Source organism: Manis pentadactyla, chromosome 11 (assembly GCF_030020395.1).
Source record: "Manis pentadactyla isolate mManPen7 chromosome 11, mManPen7.hap1, whole genome shotgun sequence".
Taxonomy (NCBI): Eukaryota; Metazoa; Chordata; class Mammalia; order Pholidota; family Manidae; genus Manis; species Manis pentadactyla.
This window is the reverse complement of record NC_080029.1, coordinates 44,808,145-44,819,540: the sequence shown is the minus strand read 5'-3', so window position 1 is coordinate 44,819,540 and position 11,396 is coordinate 44,808,145. Positions and strand designations below refer to the sequence as shown.

Sequence of the window (11,396 nt, the reverse complement as noted above, 5' to 3'; positions counted from 1 at the left end):
AGAATGAGGGCAGAGTGGAAAAATCTTGTGGACCGCCCTCCAGACCGGGGGAAGTTACCCCATCCTTTCCCTGAAGGGTGTGTCTTAGTGATCCCCCACCCCTCTCCGCCTTCGGTTTCCAACAATTGAGATTTTGGGCGTTGGGGATCTCGGCAGAAAACCAAACTGGCAGCCCAGAAAAGTGGTACGGTAATGAGACACCTGGTGTGAGAAGTGCAGCTAATGCACGTTGGTGGTGGAGAAACGTGTGCACTAGGCACGTTAGCCGCAGACGTGGGGAGCGGCATCCTACCTAACCTCGTCCAGCTGCACTTTGATTAGTTGAAAGAACTAGCTGTTTAAAATCTTAGCCATTCCACTTCCTGAGGAATCTAAATTCGCAGTTGGGCCTGTACCAGAAAAGGATTCCTTAACAGGTACCTAAAGCGCAGCTTAAAAACTGTAGTTGAAGTTCACGGTTCAGAGTGGTGTTTTTTCGTTTTTGTTTTTTGAGATACTTTGTGGAAAGCCTTGTGAAATTTAGACATCCGTAGTTGCTAAAGGTAAACTACCTTGGGGTGAACTCAACACTGAATTATATAGGAATTGACTTAAAGTTTCAGTTCTTGCTAAGTTATGTTGCACTTGTTCTCACTGTCTCATCTACCAGGCAAATGGCAACACCGTCCAGTTTGACAAAAGCAATTGCTGATGAGCTTGGGATGATTGTTACAAGAATAATACTGAGTATTCTTTAGTTGATCTGTATTTTGGGTAGATTTGCCTTGCTGTGGACTTTCATATTTAATGTGTTCTCCCTTCAGTTTAAGGATCTAACAAGAAATGGCTGGGCTTATTGTTTGTAGGTTCTAAGAAAAATCCCTCCCCCTCACCTCCCGTAATAAGCATTGAATTAGACTTGTCTCTTCTGAGTTTGCAACATCAGCGGTTGTAATTGTCCCTATCATGTGCACTTAGAGAGTGAGGTGTTCTATTTAATTTACTTTTCTGAGATTCCTACTCATGCTGAAACTTAAAAAGCCCAGTGAAAATGTTTCTTCAGTGTATTAAACACTTTAAAATTATAAAGAATGTTGAGTAGTGTTTAACCCATTCTTGATGACTCAGGGTCAACATTATGAAGAGCCATTCATTTATGATTGTGTTTCCAATTTAGTTTTTTCTGTATGCTCCCTTAATATCACAGATCTCTTCTGCTTGATGGAAGTGTTTTTTGGTTCTTTCACCCCAAGGCTCCTTCTAGTTAATAGGCTTCAATCTACTTTTAATAGGGAACATTTTAGTAGATGTTAAATAACAGGCAATATGGCTTTTCTGAAGGGCCTAAGAAAGAAGTGAAGGCTTTTTTGAGGCTTCTGAAGGATTGGTGTTAAGATTGTTACTGTTGGTGAGTTAACTTGAATTTTACTTGAAATGTATGAAAGATGTATTTTCATTGCATACTATTATAATTTCTTTAATGGGAAAGGAAGTTTCCGTCTAAAAGATTTCACAATACTTTGCACACAATTTAAATTGTTAGTAAACTTAATGGTTCCAGGAAGGTTTTGAGTTTCTTAGGAATCTAATAAATAATAAGGAAAAGTAGAGAAGCAGTGCTTTACAAGAACATTCAATATTTGAAGGTAACATAAGTTGCTTGTTCTTTGTACTGTTTATGTTTTTAGTAATTTTGAAGGTAAATGCAGATTATGCTCTGAGGCTAGAAGCAAGAAACTGTCTCTTTAGAAATGACAGTGATGAATCACTCTTATACATAAATAGAGTTTCATTGCTTCACCTTCAGTTTTTGTGAACATGACTTTAGGTGTTCTGATCTTAAAAATGTAGTTTATGTGAAAATCACAGGGAAAATGTTAGATAAGAATGTGAACTATTAATTCTGTAATAGCGAATTAAATAGGAGAAAAACCTTAAGTGCCATTAATCAAGTAGTTTGATTAATTTAACTTTCTGTATCCAGGCTCTCAAAAAAGAAAAGTAATAACGGTTTATAACTGTTTACATGCCAGGATGTTGAATTGATGTTTAAATACTTTTTCCTGTCTTTGAGAGAGATGACAGTGAAAATCATGCAGGCTTAAAAAAAATTTGTTTTTAATGGTATAGGTTTTTAATTTTATGTTTATAAGGTAAGAAGATAAAATAGACAAAATATACTTTCAGTACTAAGAAGTTTTAGTACTGATTCCACTAGGAAATACAGTATTCCTAGGAAAATGTATAAAAAATGTTCAACTTCTTTTAAAAGTTATGATTTAGTATTTTATATATCCTACGCACCACACAGACTAAGAACTTTCATCCTGAACTTAAATCTGGTTTTAGTAAAATGATTTGTATACTAAGTGGAACTTAAAATTTTTTACACTCCCCTCCTTCCAGGAAATTGTTTTTTGGGTTTCCCTCCTCACTGATTGCTTTGTTCAATATGATTGATTCATCCTCTACTTTTGAAGTTGAAGTGCTCAGTCCCTGGTTCACTTTTCTTTTTCTATTCCCCTGGTGATCATCCAGAGTCATGACTTTAAATACCCATATGCTGATGGCTTCCATATTTATGTCTTCAGCCCAGACTTCCCTCATATACTCTAGAAAACCAGTTCTCCGCATTTCCACTTGGGTTTGAAGTAGTCACCTCAAACTAACTTCTCTGTGCCTCTTTAAACCTGCCTCAGGTGCAGTCTAACCCATTTCTTTTGATGGCATCCTCATTTTACAGTCAGGCAAAAAAAAAAAAAAACACGTTGGAGTCATCCCTATCTCTTTAACATTTATATTCTTGGCTCTCTCTTATCTTGAAAATATATCCAAAATCAAGTCCTTTCTTACCACCTGCACTGCTCAGTAGGCTGGTGCAAGCCATTCTTTTAATTAAATTTTTAAAAATTATTAGTTGATAATGCAATCTTATATTTTTAAGTATACAACACCAGTGGTTCACCAGTTTACCCACATTATTAAATCCTCATTCCAACTTGTGCAGTTACTATCTGTTCACATAGAAAGAAGTTACAGAATCATTGGCTATATTCTCCATGTTGTACTACCATCTCTGTGACCAACTTACATTATGATTGAGAATTTTTGTGCCCCTATATACCCCTCCCCACCCACCCATCCCAGCCCCTCTCCCATGGTAACCACCAGTCACTTCTCAGTGTCTATGAGTCTACTGCTATTTTGTTCATTTTCTTTTCTTTTAAGATTCCACAAGCCCTTCTTATCTCTTGCTTAAATTTCTGTAGTAGTCTTCTAACTGGTCTTCTTGCTTCTACCTTACTTGTACAGTCTTTTTCAACACAGCAGTCAGATCATTTCACTTCTTTCTTCAAAACCATGGAATGACCTCCCATAAGCAGAGTAAAAGCTGAGGTCCTTAGGGCCTTTACAAGGCCTTTCAGAATCTGGGCACTCCTACTTTCCCCACCCCATCTTTCCTCTCTTAAGTTAGCTGCTACTCTAGCCCTGCTTATTTTTCTCCAGCCTCACTGGCTGTCTTAGTGCCTTTAGTCTGGCAATCGTCCCTCCTTGGATCACTTTTTATGTAAGATACCTGCGTGGCTGACTTCTTTCTCTTGCAAATGTTTGCTCTTCAGTGCTTTTCAAAAAGGTCTGCCTTACTATTTTATTTAAAGCTGCCCTCTCCTACTTATCCCTGTACCCTGTTCTGTTATCTCCCTGGCATTTGTCATCTTCTGACACTGTATAATTTCTTTGTTGTGTTTATTCTCTTTCCTCTGTGTCCTCAAACACACACTATAATGTAACCTCAATGAGGGCAAGGCTTTTTGTTCTATTGATGGATCCCAAGGGTTTAGGGCAGTGCTTGGCCCATAACAGGTGTTCAATAAAGATGTACTAAAGATTTATTTATTACAAATGAAATAAATCGTTATCATGCAGCTCCTTGTGATGGATATCAGATTCTTGGACACATGAAGTTTTCAGTTTGCTCCTTTCCTAGGAACAGAGAGCATAAGAAAAGTAGCAGGGAGCCTTTGAGAAGCCCCTTGGTGGAGGGAGTGACGTTAGAGTGCGGTGGAGACTTTCTTACCTGCCTCATGTGATTAGGGTCACTGGTTAGGTAATTCAAACTGGCTGAAGCAAGAACTCAAAAATATCTGTGCTCCTTAAGTGTTTTATTTTAACTTAAAATGTTTATCTGCGTGTCTTTATATTTGGATCAATCACTTGTCTTTCAGTAGCGGTCTTCTGATCTTTTTTATATGAATCGTACCCTGAGAGCATTGTCTATGACTTCTAGTATTGGCTTCTTTAAAGTGGAATGAAATGTAGGCACTAGGAAACTTCCAAGTTCAAAATCATTCCAGGTTTTTCTAATCCTCCTTTAAGGTGTTCCAAAGATTTAACTTAGTTTTCATAGAAATAACAGCTTTTGTCTTTATTCTCACATTTAATAGATTTATAGGCAAGTATACAGGAGAGTAGACTGCTAGCCAGAAACATTTAGCTTTCTGTAGAACCAGTTCTTGTATTTTTACCAAGGGGAGAAATGCCACTTGATCCAGTGAGAGGTCCTTTAAGATAGCTTCCATATTGAATAGGTTTCTCTGGGATCATAGGATCCTCTATTACTAGAGGAGAATGTCATTTATCTACATTTCTTTCTCATGATTCTGAGTGATATCTACAATTATCAGAACTTACATGATTTTTAGTGATTACATTGTCTATTGGGAGACCTGATGGTATGCTACATTCTCACCAAAAAACATAAGACAGTTATTATTTATTCTTGTATATGAGTCATTTTAAGTTATCAAGGAAGCAATCTAGTCTGATATAATAAGCTGAAAGTCAGTAATTAATACCTACAGGTTTTAGACTTTATTAACTCTAAGGTTTTATGCAGGTTTCTTATTGCTCAGTTTTTAAATTATACAGTGTGGTGTAGTGGAAAGAGCGTGAGTGCTTAGGGAGTCCGAGGAGCTTGGGTTTGGATTTGGCTGTGCTGGTTAGTACCATTTACTGTATGTGTGAATTTAACTATCTTAACTTGCCTGAGGCTCATTTGCCTTGCTTATGTTCTCTTAGAGTAGTTGCTTCATAAGTGATAGCTAACATTAGAATGTTTATTTCCTGTAAGGCTCTGTAAACACTTTATATGCTGTATCATATTTAATCCTCTCAAACCCCTTACGAGATAGGTTCTATTTGGTGGAAGCTAGGGAGGCAGGCAAACAATTTGTCTAAAGACAGAGCAAGTAAAAGGAGAAACCTGAATTTGAACTGAGTATTCTGACTGTAAAGGTGCATTCTCACCCATTGAGCTCTTTTGTGAGAATGCTTTCTGGAAAAAAAAAAAGTGCTGTCCACGTGCAGTTATCTGATGGTAGGTGTTAGCTACATTAAGGTTATGAAGATTTTTTTTCCCCAGGGGGTAGATGACTAACTGTTAAAGTTTTGAATTTAAGGACAAGAGGTTTTCCAAGAGAAGATAGTAAGGTCTACTTAAAACCAAAGGCTGTGCAGTGTTTAAAACAGAAAGCAATAGGCAGATTATGATTCTCTCAGTTTCCAAGAATTTTTTTCAGTCTCAATTCCTGTGTATGTTCATTATGAGTTACTGCTATGTGATTTTATAGACATTGCTCAACAGTTACTTCAGAAAGGAAACCCTGATCACCCTACCTAAAATGCATATCCTCTCTGTTTACTCTTTGTCATGTTTTTCTTTATTGCACTATCAGTCACTACCTAACATTATAATATATGCTTATTTATATGCTTAATGTCTTTTTCACCTGTAAGATTCTAAGCACTATGAGGTGGAAACTTTGTCTTGTACACCACTATGAACTCTGTTTCTGGCACTTAGTTCTTAGTTTGATGTATGAATGAATGGCCTGATGTCTGAAAATGATTGGGACTCGATGAGCTTTGTCATTTGTGCTATTCTTCTTCTCTATTAGAATGGCTAGTTGATTTACATAGATGTTACATCTCCTGAAGTGAGACTTCAAAATAAGTTAGGTGCTTAGTACCAGTTAATCTTGTTGATCAGTAATGTTAGTGTTCTGAGTGAAATATGTACATAGTTTAGTGATTGCATCTAGTGTATCAATCTAGTCATCTTTGAAATAAATTTGAAGAAGCTAAGTTGACATTGAAAGCTCTCAGTGTTCTGAGTGCTGTGTTGCTAAAATGAAAATCTTCAATATCCATACATAGGTTGAATTTATGTGCTCCTGACTTGTACTTGCTTAGTTTATTGGGAAGTCATATTCATTTCAAGTGTGTTCCCAGTTTTATTTTACATAGTTTTCATAACCTGGGCCTGAGGTTGGCTGATGGTGATGATTTCTGTGAAGCAAATTTCTCAATTGTCACATCATTTTGTACCTTCGGTTCTGGGTATGGTTTCAGGTACCGTGGTGTATAATCCTTGTGGTTTGTAAACTGTTGCTGATGAATGGGAGTAATTTCTTAAATGGTTTCCAGTTTGACCTAGGTGTTAATTGTAGTTTTAAGTTTTAATTGAATCCTTTGTGAAATAAAAGTGCCTTAGTTCTTTCGCTCTTTTTTTCTTTTTCTGAGAAGGGTGGGAGGGGGAGCCCTCCCAAAAATTGCATTTAGCTTTAACATTTGAAAGCAGTATTTCTGAGCTTGAAATTTTTAGAGTGCTTTTCAAGTAAAATAAACATTTAAGATATGTAAAGTGGAATGCGTACAATTAATTGATTAACACCTAGTCTGATGGAGGGTAGGGAAAAAAGAAATACTGTGTAAATATAAGTTAGTTGTAAAATAAGCAAGGTTGAGTTCTTGTCTACTCTTCTAGCATTATTTACCTGGCATAAATAGGCAAGTAATTATATTCCATATCCTTTCAGTTCTCTGTAAACTTCATTTAAGCAAAAAGCCCCAGTATCATTTAAAATAACACACTACCTTTGATCTTTTGACGTAAAGAGAAGTTTTAGTTACTACTTGGTTACTATGTCTGTCTGATTTCTTCAGGTAGCTTTGTGCTAAGTCGAATAAACCCTAGGTATTTTCTTTACAGATTTTAGAAGTTTTTATTTTTAAAGTATTTCCATTTATTTTATTTTTGGGAAAATTTGTTCCAAAATAATACTTCCTAGAGATATTTACCACTATCATAACTTTAATTATATAAATTTAAGAAGCAGGGAAGTTTATGCCTGTTTGCTCATTTGTTTTTAATTTACATTTGCTGCTTTTCATCTTTTTATTCTTTTATTAGAAATGAGATTCAGAATGATTCTGGTATACAAGAATGATTCAGGTGTACAAGAGAATATAGCATGTGTATGTATAGTTTAAAGATTAACTATAAAATGAATACCCATGACCCAATCAATACCTGTGTACTTTTCACTCAGCTTTAATTTTTTTTCTTAAAATTATGTACGTGCAAAACAATATATGTAAAACATGTATAAGGTAAAGAAAAAAGACACAGTGAATAGCCCTGTATCTAATATTTAGTTCAAGAATATTATCCTAACTTTTATTTCTCTATATGTTCCTCCCCCCTGAAGTAACCGCTATGTTTGTTACATTTGCTTTTAAGTTTTGCCACATCAATTTGTATCCCCAGACTGTTTTTGAATTCTGTAAGTGGGATCCTTCTGTATGAGTTTATCTGCAATTTCCTTTTTCCCTTAACTTAATGGGCCTGATATTCTTCTGCCATGTTGTACATAGCTGTAATTCATTCTCTTTCACTGCTGAATGGAATTTCGTTGTATGAATATTTTCCAATTTATTTATTACCTGTTATGGGCATTTGAGTTGTTTCCAGTTTTCTTTTGCCTGTTATAATGAATGCTGCTGTTAAAGCCTTGCATAGGTCTTTTGCTACACTTGGATACATGTTAAGTCTCCAAGAGAGGGTTTCTTTTTAAAGTTTTTGTTACCACTGACAGAAGAAATTTTTTATAGTTTATGAGATCAGTACATTGTCAGATATACACATACATAACAAGGTAGTTCCTCAGAAAAAAAAAACCTGTGTGCTACTAGTCCATTTCATTAAAAATAAGAATCCTAATCAAGATCCACTAGGTTGATTTTGCTGTCCACACATAATAATTTAGATTTGCTGTTTTGGTAAATTATTGAAACTGTCTCTGGCTAGGAGTAGAATTGCTGAATTGTAGGAGAGGTACATGTTCAGCATTACTAGGTTAATGCCAAATTATTTTTCAGTGTAATCATACCAGTTTATTTCCCTCACTAGAATATACATATGATGGCTCCACATTCTTGCTTATACTTGAAATTGGGAAATACTAAAGTCAGACAGCCTGTTGGGTATGGATTGATGTCTTGTAGGTTTTGCATTTCTGCTTATTGAGAGGAAACATCTTTGCAAATGTTTGCTAGCTATTTTTGTTTCTTTTTCTCTGGAATATCTGTTCATATTTCTGTTGGGTTGTTTTTCTGAATATTAATTGTTTGCTGATTATCACAAAATGTCTCCTACTTTGTGACTTGTTTTCTCACTTTCTTATGGTATCTTTGTTAATAAAGGTTAAATTTTAATTTATTAGTGTTTTATGTTTATGATTTATGATTTGTATTTCTACTAACGACTGTGTCTTATTTAAGAAATCCTTCCCTTCCTCAAGGTTATAAAGATATTCTTTCATGTTGTCTTACAAGGTTTTATGTTGCCTTTCACAGTTCTTTCCTTGGAGTTAATATTTGTTTTTTCTCTTTTAAGCTACTGTTTTCTTTTTTCTCTAAATGTCACTGCTTAGCATTTCAGTTTTTTAAGTTTTACGAGTTTTTTCAAGTTTTAAGTAAAAAAGTTTTTTTAAGAATTACTGTTTTTATGCATTGTCACACTTTGCTTTTAGAATCAAGAAAATAATTATGTAAGAACATTAAAGTATGGATAGAGTTATTCAGTTAACTTTGAAGTCTCCACTCTCATCATATGACATTATAAGAGATTTGTAAACATTTCAGAGTGATGCCAGTGTTTGTGTGTGGTTTTCTTAAGTTGTTACGGGTATTTGTTGTGAAGCAGTCTGGTTAATTATTTCCTTAGAGCGGTAGCTCTTTGTGCTTGGTATCTTTTTTTTTTTTTTGTGCTTGGTATCTTGCAGTTTCACCACAGTGCATGGTAAGCGTGAACAAACTTCTGTATATCCAGCTAGTTCTCAGAGTATACTTATAACCTGAGGACTCAGATCTTCAATTTGTAAAATTACCAGCTTTTTAAATATTGCTTGTTATTTTCACTTTTTCTCTCTTCCCATAGACTTATCCTGTGAGTCTTCTGGTTTATCTTCTTAATTGCTCTTTGAGTTTTTATTCTCTTTTTCTATGCCTCTTATTAAATGATTTCAGCACTGAAGCAATTTACCAATCTTTCTTCTATTCCATCCAGTTTAGAGTTTATTCTTTCTAATTGACTCCACATGCCAGTATGTACAGTTTTCTAGATTTGGAGTTGCTTTTTCATATATACCTGCAATTTCAGCTCTGTTTTTGTTTTATAATCTTTGCTACTTTAAAGAAAGACCTCCTTATTTCTTTGACATCTTCAACATTGTTCACATTTAAAAATCTTTGTCAGAACTTTTCATAAAACTAAAACAATCTAGTGTGAGTTCATGTTGAATTTTTTTTTTCCCATATCATTTAATTTCTTACTGTTGTTTGGATTATTGGTTTATTAGGTTTATTTTGAGTGAAGTTTTTTACCTGCCCACCATTTATTTATTTATTTTCCAACTTCTTTTTAGCTGGTCCACTATGTTTCTAGTTACAAATTAGGTCTGTTCTGGAACAGTAAAAAAAAAGCAAGGTGGAGAGAAGTGTTTGTAATATACAACCATGTACTAAAGTACAAGGAGATAAGAGAGTGAGAGAGTGTGTGTTTGTGTGTGTAGTGCTCATATTAAAAGTGGAGGTGTGTTGAATGAAATCTAAAAAATGATGGTTACTTATAGGGGAGAGAAGCATAGTATAGAAGAGCACAGGTACAACCTATCAGAAGGTTTAAATTTTCCTTTTTTTTTTTTTAGAATCCATTTTGGAGCCATGTAAATATTTTACATAACTATTAAAAAAAAAACCCTAAAAACAAAAAGTAAAATGAAACAAATGAATCTTACATGTTTCACTTGGTGGGCACCAGACTGAAACTATGCCAAGTGACTAAAACATGGTAACTCGTCTATATATCCCCATTGGAAAGTACCCCAGGAAGAGACTGGGGAGGAAGGATGGCAAAGAAGGAAAACAAATCTTGAGCCAATATAATCATAATTTTGGTGGTAATGTGTATGTTGTTATTCCAGTAATGTGTATATTGTGGGCTAAATGAAATGAGTGATTATGTTGGTAGTGTTAAAATCTAAGATTTTTTAGCATTGTTAAACAGATGTAGTTTTGAGGTCAGTGAAATGAAGTATAAAAACTGCGTTGTGCTAAATTTGAGTGGAAGCATCTGTATGTGCTCATGAAGTGATTTAGCTTATCAAAAAGATGTGCATTTTCTGACCCTGTTGACTAAAAAGACCTAGGGACAATTACTCACCCAGGGGTAGAAGCATTTCTGGTGCTCGCATGTGGTCTTTAAAGACCTTTCACAATAAAAGTAAACTAGTGCTCAGAATGGGCATTTTCCAAGTCTAAGGCAGAACATGTATGAGGTGAGCCTGAATATTATCTATTTCTATGTAACAATATCACCACAAGCTTAGATGCTTAAAGTAACACACATTTATTATACCATGGTTTCTGTGGGTCAGGAGTCTGGGTACCACTTAGCTGGTCCTCTTCTATAGGGTTTCACTTGCTGTTACAGTGTTGACCAGGGTTGGGGTCTCATCTGAGGCTCAGTGGGAAAAGATCTGCTTCCAAGTTCACATAGTTCTTGGTAACATTCAGTTTCTTCAAGGACGCCCAGCTGAAAACTTCATTTTCTTGCTGTCTATTGTCTGGGAGACTTAGTCTCCTGGAAAAAGGAGCATAGACTTAGAAGCTCCTTACCACATGACCCTCTCCATAGACAGCTTACATCATGGCAGCTTGCTTCTTCAAAACTGTAAGGGAGAGAAAGAGTGTCCTAGTAACATGGGCTACAGTCTGCTGTAACATAACCATATACACATAGTCACTTACATTGTCACCTTTGTCATATTTTATTGATTGGAAGCAAGTCACAGGTCCCACTCATGCTTAATGGCTGGAGATTGCACAAGGGGGAGAATACCCAGGAGGCAAGGACCATGGAGGCCTAGAGGTATTATCAGAAGGCAATTGAGTGACCATAAAATGATGAGAGTAGTGTCAAAGTAACCCAGGAGCCATCCTGAGCAATATCCCATTGACCAAAAAGGGGACAATTTGAACATCAGTAGAGATAATAACTAGTGAATTGAAACAAA

The 11,396-nt window shown here is 35.4% G+C and overlaps 1 protein-coding gene across 21 annotated transcripts in view; it reads left to right on the top strand.

Annotated features, from left to right (window-relative positions):
* KTN1 (kinectin 1) overlaps nt 1–11,396 on the top strand; it is a 124,024-nt gene that overhangs the window by 791 nt on the left and 111,837 nt on the right. Inside the window, exon 1 of one of the 21 annotated variants that reach the window (XM_057488434.1) lies at nt 37–416. The exons of the other annotated variants lie outside the window; for them this stretch is intronic. The gene's annotated coding sequence lies outside the window, so the exon portion shown is untranslated. Of the gene's footprint in view, nt 1–36; nt 417–11,396 lie in introns of those variants that run through there. 21 annotated transcript variants of the gene reach the window in all.